Source organism: Aptenodytes forsteri, unplaced genomic scaffold (genome assembly GCF_000699145.1).
Source record: "Aptenodytes forsteri isolate BGI_AS27 unplaced genomic scaffold, ASM69914v1 Scaffold83, whole genome shotgun sequence".
NCBI lineage: Eukaryota > Metazoa > Chordata > Aves > Sphenisciformes > Spheniscidae > Aptenodytes > Aptenodytes forsteri.
In genome coordinates, this window is record NW_008795371.1 from 2,800,449 (window position 1) to 2,820,987 (window position 20,539).

Below are 20,539 nucleotides of genomic sequence, written 5' to 3' on the forward strand. Positions count from 1 at the left end.
TCAGAGAGGCGGTTTTTGTGACAACCACAAGGATAACTGTGATGTTATATGTATATATACGTTTAAATTTGGGCAAATTTAGCTTCATATTAAGAAAATTAAATGCTCAAATTACATGTATGAGCTGTATCAGACAATTTAAAAGAAGATTAATTCCATGATCAAAAAGTGTTAGCTTGTCAGCAATCAATTTTCCATTCTTTAAGCATTTTTTAAGTAGCATTGCTAAATGAATCCCTTATGTTATGAATTTAATGTAAATAAACTTCGTTTCATATTTTAGTTCACTAAATTCTCAATGTTAGGTATTTAATTCAAAAGAGCTGTTTTCTCCAAAAATTTTGGTGAATGGGGTAGCATATAGTGGTATCTTTATAAAGAAAGTTGTCTCATACTGATATAATGTGGTCCTTGAAAATGTAACCTTCATATGTTTTGCTTATAAATAGTATAATTAAGAATTAATCCTTTTGACTAAAGGAGAGTAACCTGCAGGTCTGTTTCTTACAGCCTCTTGTGACTTTTTCATTCTGATCCTGTCATGATATTCTAGCAACAAACTGAAGTCCTCTCTTTTAAGGCTGTAGAAGAAGCAGAACAGGAATACTTAATAGTTTTTAAATTGTATGTATTTGAATTACCTGGGTGTTTGCTGCCTGAAATGAGGATTGAATTCTGTGTACCAGTTTCTCAGGTTTTTAGCTGAATTCAGCTGAGATTTGTGTCTTTCCACTTAATCTTCTTGGAAAGACTTCACTTCCTCCTCTTTGAGCTAGCAAGCTGATGGCATGTGGTATAATTTTCCTAGGATATTTAGTGAAATGCAGTGTATTTGTTAGATATAATTTAAATGGCTTCTTTTTCCTTGTCACAATCCTTTGTATCTTGGAATGTCTCCTCTTGATGGTTGGTGTATAATCAACTTTTAAGTTGTTGGCTGGTGATGGAAAGCAAAAGACACTTCTACAGAGGAGAAGCAAAAGTAAGTTCAGAATTTTTATCATGAATAGTAGTGTGCACCATGCAGGACAGGGTGGTTAACCTGCTTTATCTGATAAAGTGAAGCTTTTTTACTGATTCCTAAAATTGCAGCTTGAGGAACCAGAGCAGTTGGGCACGTCCAACTTTAATGGCTCTGAAAGATAGCAAGGAGCTTTAGATAGCCATATCAGATCAGAATTCCCAAAAGGACCCTAAGGCAACACGTTCATGCTAGGGAAGCTTTTCTTCTATTTGTGTGACTTTCTACTCTATTTTCTTTCCCAGATAACATATACTGGATGCCCTCTTGGGACCATAGAAAGGCCAGTTATCCTAGAGGAGATGAGTGCTTGTATGATCTTCCTTGATGGAACCAAAAAGAAACTCTTAACATGTGGCATGTATGCTGTTTATATTAATATAGTAAGATGTGACTTAGTGTTGAATAGTGGCATTCTATTAATCTTTGCTAAATAATGAAGTTCTGTCAGTTGTTCTGGAAGTCTTTTAACAATACCGTTCAGAATAAACATCCTTTAAACTATAGCTTGTCACTTTTCAGTGACCTTTGTCTGAGATAGCAGGCTAGTAAGAACCATAGTAGAAAAGTATTAAGGCTGGCTGTGTCATTCTCTGTTTTAAGACTGAGAATGACTTAGCCTTTCTTGAGGATAACCTATGAAGTTTCTTCAAGTTTGTTATAAGAGAAATATCAATGCCCAGAACTTCTGTTGTTTATAGACCTGCTTGGAACTTCATATTGATTCAATTTAAATTAGTAAGACAAACTTATTAAAGCAGAACATACTTTTTAATACCCTAAAACTTGTTTCTATTTGATAAATCTGTTGTCCTCTGGGTTCCTCAGGAGGCAATCTTGATGATGTAAAAGGAAATGAAAGTACAACCTGTATTTAAAATACAGTAAACTTACCAAAGTTTTTCCCAGCAAAAGTAATGCAAGTTACTTGTGGATGGGAATGTGTAATAATCCACTCTGTCCAGAACTCTTCTTCTCAGTTTTATTAGTGGAGTGAAGGATAAAGCTTCCTCCCTTCCCTTTGCAGTTGTTTCCCTTAGCATATTTAAAATACTAGTGAGGGTGTAGTGCCAGTATCAAATCAGATGTTACAGTTGCATGGTCCTTAAATATCAGAAGCAACATTATCATGAAACATGTTTGAAAGATGAGCCTGGGAGCTAAAATTCAAACCTTTTAATAGATATTAAAAATAATGAACTGAATACAGCATAAAACTAAAACATAATGCAGTTAGAATTTTGGCATCATTCTTCTAGTTGACCCCTGGCTGTTTCATAGTGATTTCTTTGTCCATCCTGCAGGGTTTTAAAGCCCTCCTAGTTTCTCCAATAGATAGTCTTGTGCTCTTCACTTGTTTAATCTGCCTTTTCTCTCAAATTGGTTAATTAATGAACATAACAGAATTCAAAATAATTAGTCCCAGCTTGTACTTTGCTGCCGTTTGTTGCTTCAGTTTCGCAACTCCAAGAAGGGCTGCGTACCTGAAAGTTTATCTTTCTATTATAGCCACAGATATAGTTGAGGGGGAAAAAAGATGATTCTCTTCCCTTGTCAATCTGCATCACCAACACCCTTTGGACTATCATACTACACCACCACAAAGAGAGTTAAGTGAGTTTTGCTTTATAAATCATTTCTTTTGCTTAGTCATTACAGGTTTTTTAGATGAAGGTAAGCTGAGTTTTACAAGAGGAGTCCAAATTTAATCTCACAAATTTGCTAAACCGAGGCTTGTAAGGCTCTGATTCTGTAAGAATGTTTTCAGTGATTGAAGCAGCCCTTTTCTCCTGTAGCTACTAAGTCTCACTTCAATTTTTGCAGATACATGCCGAGCTAAATCACAGAGCTGATCAGGCTGAAAAAACACCATTGGCAGCAGCAACAAGCAGCAGCAGAGAACAGCGTGGCCAGTTTAGGCCATTCAGTTGCTGCTGAATGGGAAACCACAGCCTAAGAAATACAGCTTTTGGAGTAGTCTGTAGGGAACTGTAGACAAATTCCTACTTTGTCGGGGGAAAGCATTTCCATAAGAGGAATAAACACTGAGCTTTCAGTATACCAAACAGCTGCAAGTAATGAAGCTATTGGATCAGTTCCTTTGGAAACTGTCTGCTTATTATGGCTGGATCTCCAGAGATGTTATTAGTTGTGTATATTTCAATTAACTGCTGCCACTGAAGGTAGAAACCTTTCCTTCAGTGTAAAGGCTTAAAGGTTATAATACAACTTTTATAATTAGCATGCGCGTGATGTATGTTTTTAGATCTATGCAAATTCAACATATTTGGTTCATCCAAGCAAGCACGTTGCAATACGGGCACCCTATTGCAGTTACAGAAGACTCATTTTCAATATAAATTCTGAAAATTCAAATGTTGTTATGTAGGATTTTAGAAAGTAAAAAACTAGTCTGCTACCTAGGAAGACAGTCAGCACTCACACTTTAATTATTTATGTATGAAATCTTATTACTACAGAATGGAGGGACTCAAAACGAATCCCAGTACTGTGAGTAATTAGGAAGAATTCAGCCTGAAAGGAAACCTTTAGAAAAACTGAGCTTGATAGAGGGTAAGTGGTGGCAGTATAGGAAGTCAGGTGAAGTCTTAACTACATGGGATTGTTACTGCATTCCCATTATTTTTCCTTGTACACACACATGCTTGTTTATGTGCAACTATAATGAAAACATAACTTGGTTTTATTTTCCCTGATGTAGATGAACAGAGTAATAAAGAACAAAAAGGGGTGTTACTTTTTTATCATGTTAAAAAGAGGGTAGAGTTCAGCAACAATCCTTATGCTCTCTTGAGCACAAAGTTGTCTGAACAGATTGTTGTAAAATTGCCATTATACTTGAATTAAAGCATCTTGCTAATCCAAGCACGCTTCTGACTAGGTGAGCTACTCAATGGAGGGAAATGGGATTTCATCTCCACTCTCCATAAAAGTAGGTGAGATGCGCATTCAATCAGTTTGTGCTAAGGAAGTAGGGCTCCCTGAGGGCTCTGGGGAAGCATTCTTCCTGACCAGGACAGCTGTGCCTCTCAAACTGCTGCTAGGCTTGTGCACTTCCACCAGGCTAAAGCTGGCCCTTCTTAGTACAGTTGATCCATAGACACTATTGCATATGTGGGAAAGTTTATTCACTGTTGAAATGAAACAAAACAAACAAACAAAAGGAATTCTGCATGAAAGTGGATCTTTTTTCCTGACTGTGAGCTTTCACAGAGTGATTTAACTGCACTAGGGAACTGTTGTTTAGCAGTGGTATCTTGGAAGCTTTTAACATGCCATTACCTCTTAGTGCCATTTGTATTTTGGCAGTAATAAAAATATATCTGTTGTCTTCTCACATCATATGTAGTTTATATTAATGTATTCTTTATTTGATGTGTTTACACAGTCCTTACAAATACATTGGTTCTTTCCTTCAAAATAAAATGTATTGTTTGAGAGAGCTTATAATCCACTTGCACTTTTATGAGAGTTTCTTGATCACATCTCTTTTTTTTATATCATTTTGTATGTGACCCTGCATTAAAAAAAATGGGGGGGAGCAGGGGGAGGGAACTATGAAAAAATATTTTAAAGGTCAGTCCCTTGTTTATCCCTAATTAGAGTTGGTAAAATATATCCACCCTGAACTTCCGACTCCCTGCAATAACAGCCATATTCTCTTCCTTATAGGTGATGCGAAAGCTAGTAGGAATTCTGCTGAACAGAATCTCCAGAGAAAATACAAAGGAGCAAATGAAGAGTGTCATTGGATTGTCAAGATGCCTCATTGCAATAAAAGATCAATAAGAAGCAGCACCAAATGGGAACTTTACTGTGAGTGGAATATAGAACATGTACAGGCAAAATGCTTCTGCTTTTAGTCTTTTAGTTAATGAGAGTAGAGGTCTTTATCAAGAAACGTGAGATTTTGTGCAGCGTCTGACCAAACAGTCTGTTATCAGTTGCTTCACAGCACAAAGGCATTTGACCTGACTGTAAACTGGTATTCTTGAGTATAATGTGCACCAATTAGATAAAGGTCAATAATTTACAAAGTTCACTCAGTCCAAACTCAGGTAATAATTCCTGTCCGTCAAGCTAAATATATTTCACTGCCATATTTGGTTCAGGGGAGGTGAAAAGCGCTTTCTGCACCTCACCTGTATTATCCACTAGGGTCTCTTGTCTTTTATTTAATCTGCTGAAAAGAACACGCACAGAGTAGGAAACCTTTATGCTTGCCGGAGACCATATTAAGTCAGTACTGTCTTTTTTTTGTTTGTGCAACACCTCACATTTTGGGGATGCTGTAAGAGCAGTTTCAGTTTAGCTGTCATTGTGTTCTTTCTCCTAGCATAGGAAATGGACTCTCTCTTGCGTTTTTTTACACAAACATATCTTTACTGCTCTGCCATCAGTTTGACAGTGTATATTTTAGTTGTGCATAGTAAAGTTAGTAATGCTGAGATATAAAATCAAAGTGTTTAGAAAGAAGAAATAGTTCTATGTATTTACAGATGTAATATTCACCAATTTCACGGTGCCTCTCTAATACTCTAAACTTTTGAATACTATGCCGGATCAGTTCTAAGATCAGGAACATAAAGAACCTCACTGGAGAGAGAATTTATTTATTTATTTATTTATTTAGGTGATAACTGGAAATCCAGAGAAGAGAAAAACCAACAAAGATACAGATATTAAAAAAAGTTTGTCTTCCCCACTGTGACAGCAGGCAGAATGCTGTGACTGTAGAGGTAATGTTACAGAGCCACTGATCAGGCTTTTCCACACAGTGCCCAGTGGAAGCTCTAGAGGAAGTTACTGAAGCTGAAAACAGCTAAAAGAAAAGCAGATTCATCCATTTAGGTTTCACAAGAACGTCCTTTAAAATTCCAGTGCGTTCTGCATTAGATGCTTGTATTTTTACCATTCCCATCATCATCAAATTCTGTGTTACAGATTGTGCATGACTAGAAAAGTTAAAAGGTAGAAGTTCAAAGAATGTTAACAAAAGAACTATTTTGTTCTGCACATAGTTGTGCAAATAAACTTAATTGACTAGGAACATGCATATCTAAGGAAAAGTTCTCAATGCATGTGCTGAGCTTGAACAAAGAAATTAGCGGCCCTTCTACTGATTGCAGAAAGGCTCTGTCTGCACATGCTGTTAAGGTGAAGCAGACAAGCCATTACTGTATTTGTAGATGGATAGCTACAGTAGTTGCCTATGAAACCATAGCTCATTAATCTTTGCACCCTTTTATGGACTGTTAGAGTATGTGGTGGGGTAAATGAATTGCAAGGTTAACCAGCTGCAGTTGTGAAATGGAGACATACTTAACTAGATGTGATTTGAGATACTAGAACTAGAGTCCCTACAGGCAATCCAGGCAATGATTTCTCCTATTATATAGAAGCAAGAGGGTAATTTTTTTTTAACAATACAATATATTTTTCAAAGTATGGGTGAAAATCTGGATAAAATTCTCTGACGTTCATCTAATTCAGTAATGAGCTAAGACAGCTTGGTATGCAGTAGCTGTATTGATGATTGAGTCTCTAACCACTACAAGAAGATACTAGTGAAATTGAAAATAGGACTAATTGGACCACCTTCAGACTCTAAAAAACTCTTTGCAAAAGAGCAGAGGCAGCAACTGTAAAATATTCTGGTCTTCCTAAAATTAAATTCAAGAGTCTTCTTGTCAATGAAACATGATAGGTTTATTAAATATGATGTAGAATACTGTATGAGAAAGTTGGTTTTATCTGCTACAGTTTTTCTCCTTAATTTCAGCTGTATGTATGCTACTGCAGCTTCAAAACATCTGGGTACAGCAATTTTTTTCTTTTCTGCACCTGCAAGTGTAAGTACACACATAAACAAAAAAGAAATTAAATCTTGCACAGAGCCAGAGAGAAAGAAAAAAACCAACCAGCCATGAAGCTCAGGGGAGCAGTATGACAAGTGCTGAGCTGTAAACAAGCTTGAGAGGGATTTAATTCTTGTGACAAGCGCCAGTGGTAGCATCTCACATGGACTCAGCATATGCACACATTTCAGAGGAGGAATCACAGAGGACTTAATGCAAATATAAAAAAGCTCAGAGCACATCAGCCTATACTGTTCTAAAAATAGGCTCACAAATCAGGACTAGCTAGGGTTGTAATTATCTTGATTTTTCAGAATTCTGCCACTTGTAAGAGCGTTTCTGGTTTACGCTTACACTATACTTAGACTGTATATAAACTGCAAACTCTTTGGGGCAGGGATTGTGTCATAGATTTGTAGGACAAGTACAACAAGACCTCATTGGGTGGTGTTTTCAGGGTGATAGTACAATGTAAAGGCTGAGTAATAGCTGCTGTACTCAGTTTTAAAGCAGCTTATTTTAGGTCAGAAGCTTTTTTGTTGTTTGTTAAGGAAAGAGAACTGAGACATAATTTGATATCCAAATTAAATTTTGAAAGCCTCTAATGCACACTTATTCCCTAATTACAGTCAGGTCCTTTCTCTTTCAAGTATGCTCATAACTGCCTCATTTCTCTAGCAGCATTCTGAGAAGCACATACTGCAAACCATACCCTGCAGTGTGTACTTAAGCAGATTTCCCCATGGCAGTTGATGAGTTAGTGCTGCAAGATGTAGCCAGTTTTCACATAACCTTCAGGCAGCTTTGAGATGAGTAGTGTGCTCCCTGCGCTCCAGCTGCTACGCAGGTTTGACTCATTTAAGAAACCAGAGCAGTGTTCTATTCACCTTAGATCTTCAATCCAGCTGTTTTCTTTTCTGCTTTCCTCAGTCTGCAATAAATTAATTTAAAGGTTAAATTTACTAGCAAAGGGTTAATAATCCCTGGAGGTATGGTTTTGGATTGTTTGCAGGCGCAGCCAAAGGCTATAGTGTTGGGTTGTAGTTAGCTAAAAAACTGTTTTTAACCATAGTTTAGATTTCATTGCAAAAGGAGGCAGTCTCTAGGAAAAGAGTGTCTCTTGGACCCAATCTCTCTTGCTCACTTAGATGATTGGCAATTGGAAGGACATGTTATTTTACCAAAGTTCTATTATGTTTTAAACATACTGAATTTTAAATACAGTTTTACAATACTGATATTTCTGGATTTAAATATGAGATTTTTTTTGTGTGCAAATTACACTTCATTTGTATGATGTAAATACTCAGTTTCTAAACCTGTTTCTGGATGTGTGTTGGACATCCCATATACTGCAAATGATTGAAAATGGCCTTGTATTTGCAGTTGGTATGAATAACCTTCAAGATAACAATTAAGAGGCTTGACTTTATGAGTAGTTTCCCACTTTTGGCATGGAAAGCTAAAGCTGCTCTTTCCCTCTCTCACAAATACAGTAACATCTTCCATTTTAAAATTATTTTTTAATTCTGATTTTTATTTCTATAACTTTTCTTTTAAGGACAAGTAAGCATAAAAGGAGCTCATTTTGTTTTGAAGTTAGTATTCTAATGGTTTGCAAAACTGTAAATAAGCATTGTGTCTTCTAGGAACCTGTAATTATTTGCTTTATTGATTTAAAATTACCTGGAGAGATCAGTGTATGGGAGAAGAGCAGAATATCAAAATCCTTTTTTATCAGGCGACTAGAACGAAAATTTTTTTAACTAATTCTTTGTTACCAGAGCAGATGGAAACTTCCAGTCTGAACTGTTCATTATTTGTAGAAGTTTTTGGAATAGTGTCTAAATAAAGATTCAAATACTGCAGTAAGTTAAACAAGCATTAAAATCCAAGCATCTCTGAGTCTTGAAAGCCAAATCCCAATGTAGTTTGGATACTGTAATGTTTATTTTCTTTTTAAATGTTGAGCATAGTGCTGCATATTGCAGAAAGCCACATAGTTATTTGCCCAAAATTCTGGGACTTTAAAGAGCTCTTGTGTGAAGGTAAGGCAACATGTTTCCCTCTCAAAATAATCTTTTACGTGGATCAAGAGCTAGTATCTGATTTAACAAAACAAGTTATAGTGACTCCATTTATGCTGCAATCCTTTGAAAGCAGCATTGTATCCCTGTCAGCAACTTGTTCTTTATTTGTGGCAAGATACAATAAATTTGACTTTTCTGAAGAGCTTCTAGAAGAAATGCTATGTAATATGTTTGGACCTAGAGGGTCTTGCATTAAAGTAGGCTGAACTGTTACTTTGCATACTTTATGGATTCCTGATTTTCAAATATCATTCCTCTTCCCCACGAAGGGAAGGTCTGGGTTATGCTAAATAGTAATTTTTAGAATTATAATGGATTCTCATGTTCTACTTATCTTGCATAAGTAGGTTGAAAATAGAGGAGGGTTGTTTTGTTGATTATGGGCTCATCCGTAAGCCTCAATGTCTTCTAACTTGACCCAGGTAATCCATGTAACTGTGTTGTTTACAGACCACTGGGTAAGCATCTGTGCCCATCATTGGTTTTGTGCGTTACTGCTGTTTGTAGAGAACATGCTAAATAAGCTACATCTCTCTTACAGACTTCTTTTGCTTCTTTTATTTTTAATATCCTCTGTTTTGTTATTTTTTCAGTATTTGACTTTCTCTTTGTGCAATAGCAGTTGGAAGGGTGGTACGGGGAGGACACCGGATACTGTGAGTGGCAGTAGAGCCGCTCATTTTTATTGTCCTGGGATTATGATCTGTTGAAGAGTAAAAATGAATATAGACAATAGACGAGGCTGTGGTAGGCTGCTGTGCCTATGGGGTTTCTATTAATTTTGATATCTTTATATAGGTAGTGATGCCTAGGTATACACTTTATGATTCTTTATGTCAGCCTTTCTCTTCTTGTTGGGGAGGGCAAGAAGGTCCCTGCTCACCCTAAGCTTTGAGTAAAGACTAGTTATGTGAACACAGATATATAATAACTAAGGCCTTAGGCCAATCAAAAGGCAGCTATATACTACACTCTACTATTCTTATAATGTCCCTATAATATAGGAACAGGCTATGACAGACAACGTATGTATATATGGCTGGTGTTTTGTAAGCTTTCTATGCAGAATGTTTTGCTTAATTTTATAACTTGATTGAACCAAAGTTGTGTGTCTCTTTCAAAGGTAGAAGACTGGATTTAGAAGACAGGTTACTGAGGTAAGAGATAGTTAACTGTTATTCTAGGCTTCCTTGTGCTTGAGTGCTTTGTAGTGGGAGCAGAGTGTGCCTGCCAGGCTCCCTCTCGCACCCCTCCACGAGGAGTGACTTCGAGCCCATCCTACTGCAGATGTCATAGTTTTGGTTCTAATAATCGTAGCGAAAAGACTGCTGCTTTCATAGTAGTGAGGAGAATTTCTAGAAACAAGGCGAATATTTGTTTCTTAAGGAGGGTCTCCATTTTTTTGTAATTAACAGAAATTAAGTTGATTGAACTTTGTTGTATGCTCTATTATTGAACCTAGCTCACCCTTCTAGTGCTGTAACTAAAAGCAAGTGAAGAGCAAGCTGCCAGTTTATATAGCTTCTTCAGATAGCTTACAATTTAAATCTTGCTTGTGCTACGTTTAAGAGTCAGATGGTACTTTTAGTCCTGTGATTGTGTATAGTGGTCTGAACATTCAGAAGGTTAAAAATGCTACATTTCCTAGATTTCTCTTAGTAAAAGACAAAAATTCACTCTGCATGATGAAGATGACATTCACCAGAACACAAAATTATCCTAAACACATTGGCTGAGTTTAAACCTCGCTCCATTAATTTCAACCCTCTGTGGATGCACAGGCCAAACATCAGTAACCTGCAAGATTTGTTAAAGGCTTTACTCTTCTAATTCCCACTGGGGTATTTTAATGTTGACAGCTGTTAAAATTCTCAAACTGGAGCTTCACATCCATATTCTCTTCCTCACAGACACCTGCAATGGGATTCATCTGTTTTCTTTGTTATTCCCTCTGCTCATTTAAATGTAATATGCGTTTCTCATCACACCACTGGATTAACTTTTATATAAATTACTAAAATGCACAGATACACACACACACACATATTTGTCCCAGAGAACAGAGCCTGGGATTTTTGTTTTGAATATAAAGCTGGCCAAAGATAAATACAGTACTATAATCCTCATGCTTTTCTTTAAAACAAGAAAATTTTTATTATGTGGCCAGTAAGGTGTGGCCTTTTGAAGCTCCTCCGGAGATTTTCATCTTCCCTATCCCCTCATCATTGAGTGATGTTCCAGGAGTGGAGGAACTCATTCCATTTATACTTCTGGTGTTTTACTACCAGTCACAGGCTCCCTCCCTGCCCCTCCAGTCCATCTCTTGTGATTTATATTAGCTGGAATCATGGCTTTGCTAATTTTTTTTCCTGGGAGGGGTTAGCCAGATATCGGGTGGGTGTTGCATTGCTTCAGGGATTATTCATTTCCAGGGTCTTTGTTCTGCAAATGATGTATTAATGGGATGTGTTAATGGGTGTTTTAACCTGATGTCTCATTGAGATTCCTATTGAACCAGTCTTGCCCACCTTGGTTCATCTACAGTGCGGACAATTCAGGATGCCAGCCTTGTATTCGCACTTGAGTTAACTCAAAAACAGCTTGGGTACAGTGGTTGGTAAAGCTGAGGGAGGGTGGCTGAACAGCCCGAGGCAGAGCTGTTAAGCCATACAAAGTTTTCTGCTGCCGCAACTGTGTTCCTTGTGACACCTCACTCGGCCCATTTGAAGTCTTGTTGCTGAGTCTCCACTGTACTGTGGTCCCAACAGGGATCATCACAGAATAGATCTAGCACACGAATTAAAAGTATGAGATTAGCTGACATGTAGTCATTAAGAATCTAATCTGCAGAAGATGCATGCTGCAATACTGGTCAAATTTAATTCTAGTAGGAAGTCAGGCTTGTATGTATCTTATTTAATTCCCCTCCTCAGTGAGCAAGGAGCAAAAGAATAACTTAATCGAGATGAGTCAGTGTTATCTACCTCTCTGCAAATACTCTTCCCGTACCAGCAGTGTTGCACACTTAGCTGGAAGAAAGGCCTGCTGATGAGATGACTCTGGGTATCATATTTGCTTTTACAGCCTGTATATGAGGCTGGCAGGCTGTTTGCTCATCAGTCAAGGGTGGCTTTTTGGGATAAAGTGATGCTTAAGTGCTTAGATGAAGCTGTGGTCCTTGTAGCTGTTGACAAGGATGGGTGTTAGACTTTGGTAATTTAGTAATTGGTCTAGTGGTCTTGTGAGGAAAAACAGTAATGCAAAGAAAAGATGTAAAATACTTCATTTGAACAAAATGTCTGCACTGACTTTTCATTTTAGCTACTTAGGGAACTAGAAATAACATGCTGCTATTTTAACTGTGCAACTTTGGCCTTTTAACTCCAACCCGTATTGTCGTTTTTCAATTCTACTACAGCTGCATGCAGAAGCCCAACCCAGTTTTATAGTTTTGGTATATATGGTATAAATATGGTACTTTTTTTTTTTTTGTTACCTAGTTAACAAAAAATCCTGTAAAAAGTTTGCAGTGGGAGGTTGGAAGAAGAAAGGATTTTAATGAATCGAAGTCAGAAATACGGAGAATAAGCAACTTTCTAAAATTAGCCCTCAATGAAAAATCAGATTAAGCAGAGCATAGTACTTTTAGTAGAGCTAGAAACAAAGTATTTCCTGAATTTCCATTCCAGTGTTTTCATTTACAAGGCTTTTCCCGAGCAAGTGACCACAGTGTAATACTCAAAATACACAGGGAGAAGCATCAATCAGAACAGAAGATTTATTTTGGAACAGTACGGATAACTTCAGTGTTACAAAAAAAAAAAAAAAATTCCTACAACGTACTTTGGATGAAGAATGAAGGTATGTTTTGAATCTCGTTTTTATTTTTGATGGTGTAAAACTCAATCATATTTGCATATTTGAATAGGAAGATTTTGACATGTCATATAAAACGTTTTCCTGTCATACCTTAAAAGCAAAGAAAGTGTACAGTTTCTAATAATAAAAATCTTTGTTCTTTTTTAACAGACACATACTAATATAAAGATGTTACCTTGTGCATCAAGCATAAAGAACAACGTTGTCTTGTTATAATATGTCAAAATATTCTTTAATGTGGAAAGGTATATAAAATGTATAAAGCAGGGTAAAACAGCTACTAATACCTTCATTACTGTCTGTCAAAAAATGATAGTCCTATCAGTAAATGAGTGAGCTAGAAGGAATAAATGGACAGCTTATAGAAATTGCTTTCACAGTGATGTGTGAACACAGAAGTTGCAGTTTTAAGCCTTCAAATTTCAATGCAGTCATTTTGGCAACAGCAACATAGGAATGTGTTAGGTGTCAAAAGTGTTTTACTCTTTATATTCCATAGTTAGGCTTTGGAGTATTTTTTAGTTTTAAATACCTTTTGTGAAATATTAGTGCATTCTACCTTTTAAAAATTGTTTAGCCACTAGCATTATTCTGGACCGTAGAATTCAACCTACTAATTACACTTCTAACAAGTACAGTTGTTGGGATTTTGGCCTTTCAGAATTAAAGGACCTCTTTGTCTTGCTCAAGGCATATCAGAGCATAATACCATGAACAAAATGCTCACCTGACCATTGGTTCCAGAACATGATGTTGGGGCATAATATTTTTGAGGTTCATTCCAATAATAAATTACAGTTTTAATGATGGTTCTGCTAACATATGGCAAATAGAAAACACTTTTCATAGATTAAGCAACATAGCTTCCATTAAACCTCTGCAAGGCCTAAAGAACAATAAATTGTTAACCACCTAAGTGTTCATTTGTTGTACTTTCTGTTGAATTATTTAACACCTTCCTCCTTCCTGCTTTAAGGTATAATCTGCATTAGAAATACTATCACTAATCAAGTTACCAAATCTTAAACCATATATACTGCTCCTGCTATTTTAAATCTGTACACGATGTATACCTGAGAAGCAGTGAAATGAGACTATATTTCTCATAAATTAATTGATGAATATTTATATACCAGATGGTTTTTCAAGTGCTAGCCAAAACTGATGGTGTTTAAACCAGAGCAATTGACAAAGATTGAAGTAAGAAACTCATGAAAATATCTATGGAGGGGTAGTACATTTGTGACTTCTAACAGCCAAATTATTTATGGATGTGGAAGTACAGCTTGCCTACTGCTGATACCTTCTTGAGCTTCAAATTCTTGATTGTGCATCTGATCCTGTAGTTCGCCTGTGCTTTTAAGAGAATGCTTACTGCTGTACATAGCACAATATTAGCAAAGGCTGAAAGTATGATGACTCCAGTAACATGAATATCTATCTACAGTATCCCTCAGAAGTAAGAGTCTGACTCAGTGTCTCGTTTTGCTGTGCACACTTTGAAAGGCAAAATCTTTGTTTACTGGTTAAGGATTGAAGTCTGAGACATGGGGGAAGAGGGAGCAGGGAAAAGGTGATGGTTTATTTTAAAAGGCTCATTCCAGCCTTTACTTAGTTTACGTCTATTTTATACAGTTTAAATTAGCTAAATTTCAGTACATTTGTTTTAATGTATTTGTCCAAAAAAAATCTGTCAGTTATCTAGCAGTGTTTGCTTACAGATTGAATTTTGGTGCCATCATCTGTTGACAGTGTATAATTGCAACGTGGGCAGACTGGGATCCTAAAACATCTAAGATTACACTTTTTGTATTGCTTGTTTCACATCTCACTTCAATTCTTGTACTCACAGAAAGACCTAATATATGCTGCTTTAAAGAAAAAAAAAATCAAACACAAAAGTCTATGCAGTGGAGCAGCCGTTGTCTGTTGGGTTGGATGTCGTATGTGAATACTAGTGCAGACAAAGCAGAAATTTTACAGGGAAATAAACTAGACAGTGTGAACTCTAGAACAGCATCTATGAAGCTGATTTTACGTAGCCACTTTATGTCAAAAACTACAGGTGCTCCTGAGATTTTGCAGCAAGAGTGTGTGTTGTAGTTGTTATTCTGTTTGGAAACTTCTGCTCTTTGTTTTGGTAAAGAGTTTGTCTGACCGGCATGAACAAATCTATTTGAAAGTAATTAACACTGACTTAATTCTGCTGCTCTAGAAACTAGAGCTAAAACTCCCATTCACTTTTTTGGGAATAAAGTATCCTGCCAGTATTCTGTGTTCTCTTTAATACTAGCATCTGCAGAAAGAATAATGATTGGTTCCTTTGCTTTACCAAAATGATGTATTTAAATTCAGTAGATCATCCAGAGACAAGAAGATTTAACATGAGTCTTACTTGCTGGTAGTAGATGCCTACACTGTAACCAGACTTTTCTAGCTGTGAGGTGTTGTAGTAGTAAGGTTCCTTTCCACATTTGTAGCTCATTATCACTGGGTAAAAACCTTCTCTCCATTCATAGCCTCAGTCTCAGCCTCCATTTATCAATTTCTATCAGAGTCCAGCAAAAGAAATAAGTATGAAGATGTTGGAGATGTCTGGAGTAAGAGTCACGCTTGTCAGAATGAAGAACGAGACTTGGCTACACCTCAGGGCTACATGCCTGATGTTTGTGGGTGAAAGTCATTGTCCAAACTTATCTGAGTTGATCTTTTTCCGTTAACAGCCACTGGAGAGAGATGCTGACATGATCTCACCCTGAGGTAGACATTTATAATTGGCAGGCATACCTGCTTCTATCTGTTGGCAATAACAGGACCTCAGACTCAAATGGAGATGCTACAGTCTGAACTTTGCTAAGATGGATCCCATACAATATACCCACACTGTTACCAGATTTCTGTTGCAGAGAAAGAAACTCCGTGATGAATATCTAGAAAAGGTTGTCATCTGAAAAGGAATTACTTAGAAAATCCCAGAGCCCTGAAACCCAGAGGAACATGCTGGAAACTGGCCCAGCTTTGAGCAGGGGGTCAGACCAGGCAACTGTCAGAGTCCCGTCCACCTACAGCTTGTGAGTGTTTCTGGGTTTCAAGCAGGTACCCTCTCTCAAGGGTAAAAATCAAGGGGAAAGCTTCCTCTTGTAACGTGTGCAGGATTTCTGTGTGTTATAGGCGATCCTTAGCAACCAAACAGATATGTAACATTTATAACTCAATGACAGATCTGTGCTGCACAGTAAGCTGCCCACATGAACTCAAAACTTGTCACTGATTTTTGCACTCTCTTAATCTTCCTGTTTATTCTGTGCTTCATTAAAGTCAATCTCTGCTGGACAGACTGTCACTCAGGCTAGGTCTGTCCCGCTGTCTGCACTCTCTGGGGAGCACCCTTCATCCTGATAAATGGTCTATTAGAAGAGCACGTGTCAGAGAGAAACCCTCTGTGAAGCTAAATAGATTAGAGTCTCTTCCCTCTGAACAGTCTCAGTGGAATGGGGTAGGCATGATCGTTAAAGCGGATTTAGAATGAGAAGACACTTCTTCCTCAGGACAGGAAATTGCTCTGAGTTTAGAAAGGTACGGATTAGTTCTAGTAAATGTATAAAGGGAAAACTCTCAGCATTAGCACTTGCCACCACAACAGATGCAGTGTTGATGGTCTGGAAGTTGCTGAACTTTCTCATGGTGCCCGCTTGGGAACTGAGTAGAGACAGCCTTTCTCTGTGGAGGTTTTGTAATGCTTTTCTGTAACTACAGCAATTGCTAGCATGGAAAAGCGGTACTAAAAAAGCATTTAATATTCTTGCAGTGCAGTTTAGCAGCTGCAGCTGTGTTAGTGGGACCAGCATAATGACCAGCAAACCTCCAGCAAAGGGAGGGAATTCCTTGTTCTTACAGACGACCCATCCCCCTAGCTGTGGCATTGTAAGTCATTGCTGTGCTGTCCTTGACCCTCTAAACACATCATGGTAACAGCAAGGCCAAAAAATCCCTTACAAATGGAAAACCTGCCCTTGAAACCATCTGTTTACAAGTGTGACTTAGTATGAGGTATCACACACCCAAATGCCTCTGGTTCATCATCTGGTGCTGCCCTTTCCCTGGTGCAGGTTTCCTCAGGTGCGACATGGGGAGGGGAGAGAGGAGCTTGGGTTGCTCCTGTTCACTTCTTCGTGGAGTTCTGGAAGTGCTAGGGAGAAGAGGATGAGCTTGGTTGTTTCTGAGGTTAGTGGACATTTAGCAGAGGTTGGCTCTGCTCTCCTGCAGACCCTCAGAAGCAGCTTTGAGCTCCTGAGGTTATTGCTGCTTTTTTAAAAAAAAAAACCCACACTTTTTTTTTTTTCCTTCAGTGTATTTACATCTTCTTTTTCTCTGCATTAGTGAGTGGGGATGAAGGGAAAACCGATTCAGAACTTTTCCCCACAACTATTTGTGTCCTGAGCAGCCATTTCCATTAGCAGCAAAAGTCTCCATTTCTCTGGTCTTGAGCTTATTCACCGTTCTGTGGATGTCTGAGGTGTTGCAGGGGTGCCTGTGGGAAAGGGAAGGCCTATGCGAAGGGTAGGCAGATGAGATCTTGGTGCTTCTTTTTTGTTGCTTGCAGGAACTAACATGCAAAAGCTCTGATTTTCACCCTTGTTGGAGCCAGTCCAACAGAAACATCCCGGTTCTGTTGGCACCAAAGAGGGTAGCAGGTCCTCATTGGTGGCATTTGTACCAAAATGGGGAGGGAATGCTGCCAGAAGACTCTCTTGTGTGAAGAGCGGCTATGGCCCAGGGAGAGGATAGAAAAAGATTATGCTGAGAGAAGCTAATTTTAAATGAATTAAAGGAAGATAAATTCACATTTTCTGGTAGAGTATCCTCCAGGAAAAGAAATCAAATAAAATAACATAAAAGTAATAAACAGCAAATTCAACATTAGTTTTAATGAAGGACTAAGCAAATACTGTAGACTTTTTAATAATAGTAATAAAAATCTACAAGTATCATAACAATATGCATGTTGTAAACTCATGTAATTGCATGCAGTTATTGTTCCTAAACTGCATCTTGGTTTTTGCAGCAGTAATATATTCTCTGTCTGCCTGGGAAGATTTGGTAGACAATGACTGCAATGATGGTACAAAAGTTGAAAGAGGTAACGTGGGGGAAAGGGAGTTCTGGAAGACTCTTTTCAGCTCTTTCTTTTGTTGTTTTTTATTTAAATGCAAATCTTTCAGCCAAAAAAAAAAAGTTCAAAATCTGATAAATATTCAGTAGCCTTGGTGGATTCATGAATGTGAGGCTGAAGTTAGAGAAATGGTGAGTCATACAGAAACTTGTCCAGGGAAACAGGGCACTTCTGATATTTTGAAGTTAAAGGAAGAGCAGAGTATAGCAAATTCTTAAAATAAGCCAAGGCTTATAGTGTATTTTAGTGTCTTCTAACAATGTACTTCAAAAGTAATTTTTTTAAAAATAAACTATGTAGGAAAATACTCACTTTAGTCATCTTCAGGCAGACCTAAGCAGTACTGAATTCAGACAGCTATAATCAGTGCAGCCTTCTGCTTTCAGATCTGTGAATGACAAGTGCCTGTAAAGGCATGGTATGTTATTGTTAGAAAAGCAGGTTGTTACGAAGTCTGGGACCAGGTCATCATGCACAATTGTAGTCGTGAGCGTGGTATCTAGAAATGTTGTTCTGCTGTGAATGCACTATTTCAAGTTCTGGTTTGTATCAGTGGAAGTAGCCCTCCCCAAGCTGAGATCCTCTCCCAGGGCTGGACACAGTCTGATGCAAACAGGTGCAAAAGCTCATTTTCCCTTTCTGTCCCTTGGTAAATCAGTGTTTGTACAGCGTGGCTTTTACTCCCTGGGCAAAGTGCTGCAAAAATGTGGCTGCTCCACACGACTCCTGTGAGAGCAGTACTAAACCTTCCTGCAGCACTGGGGCGCCTGGGGATACCCACTCCTCCTTTCCTCTCAGCGTCCTGAAGAGGGTATGAGAGTCAGCTCCTCCACCTGAACAACATTATGGCATGCTATAAATATGTTAATTCTTTAATTTTTTAAGGTTAAAACTTACTTGACCTATTTAAAAGATGTCACTGTTTCCAGGGTATCAACAATAAAAATAATACCTGAAAGAGACCTACAGAAAAGCTTGGATGCGTGTCATGAACGTCATGTTATTTCATGGCTTTATGTTTAAGCATCTTAATTACCGCATCTACTTACATTTAGAAGATTACCAACTAGAATGGGTTCAAAACTTTGTTTAAATGAAATCTACATAGCATAAAAAGAATTCATGGTAAACATCTTTGGAATGTAGGTAGAGATGACAAAAATGTGTGGTTTGGTATTTATTGTGTACTGGTATTGTTATTCTTGTCTTTTTTTTTAATGTTTCTGTCATACCTCATTATGAGTTCATTACAAGGGCTTTGCCTTTACAGTATGACATGAGTAAGCTTATGTTTAGCATTATTATTGTTATATCATTTGCTTGTAAGTTCTGCCTATTTTATTGCTGAATTATAAATTTTTTAGCAATTTTATTTAGAAAATAAATGTCAACAAATGTCTAGGATTTTTTTCTGGTTTTATTCAGATCAATTTAAATTCAACTGTTCAAATCTGAGATAAAATACAGCTTAGTAAAGTCTATATATAACCTTAACAGCTATTTAGCACTGACTACGACTGGCCAGAAAATTACTATTTAGGGAGGGCTTCATACATTTTGAAATAAAAAACATCTCAATTTTTTTTTCCACTCCTTCTTGAGGAAAAAGAGACAAATTCTCTATCTGATGCAGTTGAGGGCATGGAAGGTGGATCTTCTACATCTAAGACTAGTGGGTATTTAGGATTATATATTATTTAAGATATATCTCACTTTATAGTCTCGACTTCCACATCCCTCTTTGAAAGCACATTTGGAATATTGTTGTTTGTTTTCTTGCTTTCAGCTGGGGACAAGCTGCTACAAGGACTCAAGCTTGTGTCCTCAAGCTCAAGATGTCCAGAGAAGGACTTATGCAGGGGGACTCCCTTCTGTACCTCAGGTCTGGACCAGCTGGACGCCATTCTCATCCCAGGCTGTGTAGAGTAACAGGATGCTTTCCCATGACTTGCTAATCCAGCTTGGGAGCCAAGCAAGGTGGGTATTTGCTAACAAGCTGCCTGGAAGGCAAAGAGAATTGGTTTTTCAAATATTGAAACTCATAAAAAGAAAGGGCTTGCCTCTTTCTGTCCCCCCCCAACTAGACATAAAATAAAAATTTGTAGTCCTTCAGGAAACTGGCACATTACATAACAAGTAGGTAAGAATGAATTGTTCCTTTCAAGTCAGTATTTAAAATAAGAAAATATTTAGAAAGTGAATCTTGCAGTCTAGATAACAGTCATTTTGTTTTATATAGCTGCTAGTGAAGAATCTGGTGTCAAAATGCAGTGGTACTTGTAAGTAGTAATCAATAAACATGAATTATTTAGGAGACGCAGGATAAAAATGGGCGAGTATTAAAATAGAATCAATCCACTGTATAAGCACTAAGGAATGTATGAATTCCTAGCAAATTGATAGTGACATCCATTTGGAATCTCAGTTTACGTGCATAAAAACAAAGTGTAAGTTAATATTTCATTATCTAAATGTAAATAAATTATATATACATTTT